A 4,586-nucleotide genomic window follows, 5' to 3' on the forward strand; every position below is an offset into this window, starting at 1 on the left:
CTTCCAGCCACTGGATGGGGATGAGGAGGTTGAAACAACACCAGAAGATCCATCGACCTCTCGTCAATCCGGCGGTGAATCTTAATCCGGCAACCAGGTTGATGTTCACATATTGTGTGATGTGTAAATAACAATCACTTATTTTGGCCTTAAAGCGCCTTGTAATAGGCTAGTTGGCATACTTTGAGCTGCTGCCATAGTGCGCTGATATATGACTTTGTTTGATCCGCCATGATATTTGTGGCGCTGGCTTATATATCTTCATAGTATTATGCAATCCCTGTTCTGCATAAAAAAGATCTGTCCGGGCAGTTTACTGCCGGACGGGTCATAATGCCCAATACACAACCTGGTAGGTAACCAAGGTTGTAAAAATAGCAAAAATAAATCATACCTATGATATGAAATTATGATGTTGGTTTACCAACTTGATTGTAGTAAGGGTGAACACCCAACTCTTGTAATGTTCATAACTTCCACCATGCAGTGCTGGTTTGTATTAAGTCACACCGGGTTGTGATGAACACCGCATGATCATACTGGCGACATGTAGCCAAAGCCAGACCGGATTGAAGGATGTCGGTTCACCATTGATTATATGCTTAACAGATGATAACTGTAAGCCACACCAGGTTAAGAAACACCGGGTTGAGATGAAGACATATAGTCTGGCCAGTCGACAGATGCCGACTTACTTCAAAAGTTGATCAAAAACTTGCAAAAAAACAAAAGAGAATAAAAACTTGTAGTCAAGGCTTTTCGAGGGCTGCCAGGCCCAAATTCGAGGCTTTTCGTGGGCTGCCAGGCCGCTGAGTTAATTTACCAGGCACCACTCCATGAAAAATGGTGTTTGACGGTCTAAGATTCTTATCTGTCAACCCCATACGCCGGAAGGTTTCATAGTACAAGATATTGATACTGCTCCCTCCGTCCATGAGCACCTTAGTGAACTTATAACCTCCCACCTGTGGTGCAACCACCAAGGCTAGGTGACCCGGATTGTCGACCCGGGGCGGATGATCCTCTCTACTCCAGACAATAGGCTGCTCAGACCAGTGTAGATAACGGGGCACCGCCGGTTCAACAGAGTTCACTGCCCTTTTATGGAGCTTCTGATCGCGCTTGCACAAGCTAGTAGTGAAGACATGATACTGTCCACTGTTTAACTGCTTTGGGTTGCTCTGATAACCCGACTGCTGCTGATTCCCCTGATTACCCTGTTGATGGTTACCACCTTGGTTATTCTGATTGCCCTGATTATTCTGAAACCCTGAGTTTCAACCACCACCACCGTAACCCGGCCCATGGAACCCTGGACCGGAACCACTAGATGGACCCTGATCATACCGGAAAAGATCAGAGTTTTTGAATTCCCTCATGATGTGGCAATCCTTCCAAATGTGTGTGGCCGGAGCCTCCTTTGTCCCGTGCTTTGGGCAAGGCTGGTTTAACAGGCGTTCCAGGTGCATTCCTCCACCGCGCTGGGGCGGTTTACCCTTGCGGCGCTGCATATTACCCTGCATACTGGTGTTAGCCACAAAGTCGGAATTGTCCTCTTTACGCTTACCATTATTTCTGTGACCCGCCTGGTTATGTTGTCCCTTTGAACCGGCATTCTTCTTTCCCTTCTCCTGCTTCTCTTCATCGGAATCAGGGTCTTTGGTATTATCAGAATCAGCATACTTAACCAGAGCCGCCATAAGTATTCCCATATCATTACGGTGGCACTTGAGCCGTCCCAACTTCATTTTTAGTGATTTAAACCGGCAATTGCCCTCCAACGTCATAATCGCTGTATCCGGATTGATGCGGCCTAATGAGTGCAAAATTTCTGAAACCCGGCGCACCCAATGGGTTGTTGATTCATTCTCTCCTTCGACACAAGCTGCCAGATCTACAATGGACATAGGTTGCTTGCATTTATCTTTGAAGTTTGCTATGAATTTGGCCTTCAACTCATCCCATGAATTGATCGAGTTAGCAGGCAACCTCTTCAGCCAGGTGCGAGCCGTTCCTTCTAGCATCATGGTGAAGTATTTTGCACACGCCGCTTCATCCACATCTAGCATCTCCATTGCCATCTCATAACTCTCCACCCACGCCTCGGGGGGCTGATCAGCAGTATAGTTAGGCACCTTGCGTGGCCCTTTGAAATCTTTGGGCAATCGCACATTACAGAGAGCCGGGATGAGACACGGCACTCCCCAGGAGCTGAAGGCAAGCCCGGTCCCCCATTCTACTGACGCCGCTGGCTGAACCGGGACGGGTTGACGCTGACCCGCGTGTTGTGCTGCCAATGCGGCCTCCCTTGATGCTCTGCCATTATGTTGGGGAACGTAGTAATTTCAAAAAAATTCCTACGCACACGCAAGATCATGGTGATGAATAGCTACGAGAGGGGAGAGTGTGTCCACGTACCCTCGTAGACCGTAAGCGGAAGCGTTATGACAACGCGGTTGATGTAGTCGTACGTCTTCACGATCCGACCGATCCAAGTACCAAACGTACGGCACCTCCGAGCTCAGCACACGTTCAGCTCGATGACGATCCCCGGACTTCGATCCAGCAAAGTGTCGGGGATGAGTTCCGTCAGCACGACGGCGTGGTGACGATGATGATGTTCTACTGGCGCAGGGCTTCGCCTAAACTCCGCGACGATATGACCGAGGTGGAATATGGTGGAGGGGGCACCGCACACGGCTAAGGAACAATCACGTAGATCAACTTGTGTGTCATGGGGTGCCCCCTGCCCCCGTATATAAAGGAGCAAGGGAGGAGGAGGCCGGCCCTAGGAGGGGGCGCACCAAGTGTGGAGTCCTACTAGGACTCCCTAGTCCTAGTAGGATTCCACCTCCCATATGGAATAGGAAAAGAGGAAGGGAAAAGGAGAAGGAAGGAAGGGGGTGCCCCCCTTCCCTAGTCCAATTCGGACCAGACCAAGGGGAGGGGTGCGGCCACCCTTGAGGCCCTTTTCCTTCTTTCCCGTATGGCCCAATAAGGCCCAATACGTATTCCCGTAACTCTCCGGTACTCCGAAAAATACCCGAATCACTCGGAACCTTTCCGAAGTCCGAATATAGTCGTCCAATATATCAATCTTTACGTCTCGACCATTTCGAGACTCCTCGTCATGTCCCGGATCTCATCCGGTACTCTGAACTCCTTCGGTACATCAAAACTCATAAACTCATAATAAAACTGTCATCGAAACCTTAAGCATGCGGACCCTACGGGTTCGAGAACTATGTAGACATGACCGAGACACGTTTCCGGTCAATAACCAATAGCGGAACCTGGATGCTCATATTGGCTCCCACATATTCTAGAAAGATCTTTATCAGTCAAACCGCATAACAACATACGTTGTTCCCTTTGTCATCGGTATGTTACTTGCCGAGATTCGATCGTCGGTATCCAATACCTAGTTCAATCTCGTTATCGGCAAGTCTCTTTACTCGTTACGTAATGCATCATTCCATAACTAACTCATTAGCTACATTGCTTGCAAGGCTTATAGTGATGTGCATTACCGAGAGGGCCCAGAGATACCTCTCCGACAATCGGAGTGACAAAACCTAATCTTGAAATACGCCAACCCAACATGTACCTTTGGAGACACCTGTAGTACTCCTTTATAATCACCCAGTTACGTTGTGACGTTTGGTAGCACCCAAAGTGTTCCTCCGGTAAATGGGAGTTGCATAATCTCATAGTTACAGGAACATGTATAAGTCATGAAGGAAGCAATAGCAACATACTAAACGATTAAGTGCTAAGCTAACGGAATGGGTCAAGTCAATCACATCATTCTTCTAATGATGTGATCCCGTTAATCAAATGACAACTCATGTCTATGGTTAGGAAACTTAACCATCTTTGATTAACGAGCTAGTCAAGTAGAGGCATACTAGTGACACTATGTTTGTCTATGTATTCACACATGTATTATGTTTCCGGTTAATACAATTCTAGCATGAATAATAAAATTTATCGTGAAATAAGGAAATAAATAATAACTTTATTATTGCCTCTAGGGCATATTTCCTTCAGTCTCCCACTTGCACTAGAGTCAATAATCTAGTTCACATCGCCATGTGATTTAACACCAATATTCATATCTGTATATGATTAACACCCATAGTTCCCATCGTCATGTGACCAACACCCTAAGGGTTTACTAGAGTCAATAATCTAGTTCATATCGCTATGTGATAAACACCCAAAGCGTACTAAGGTGTGATCATGTTTTGCTCGTGAGAGAAGCTTAGTCAACGGGTCTGGCATATTCAGAGCCGTATGTATTTTTCAAATATTCTATGTCTACAATGTTCTGCACGGAGCTACTCTAGCTAATTGCTCCCACTTTTAATATGTATCCAGATTGAGACTTAGAGTCATCTGGATCGGTGTAAAAGCTTGCACCGATGTAACTCTTTACGATGGGCTCTTTTATCACCTTCATAATCGAGAAATATTTCCTTAGTCCTCACTAAGGATATTCTTGACCAATGTCCAGTGATCTACTCCTAGATCACTATTGTACTCCCTTGCCAAATTCAGAGCAAGGTATACAATAGGTCTGGTAC

The sequence above is a fragment of the Triticum aestivum genome, chromosome 7B, assembly GCF_018294505.1.
Source record: "Triticum aestivum cultivar Chinese Spring chromosome 7B, IWGSC CS RefSeq v2.1, whole genome shotgun sequence".
Classification (NCBI taxonomy): Eukaryota; Viridiplantae; Streptophyta; class Magnoliopsida; order Poales; family Poaceae; genus Triticum; species Triticum aestivum.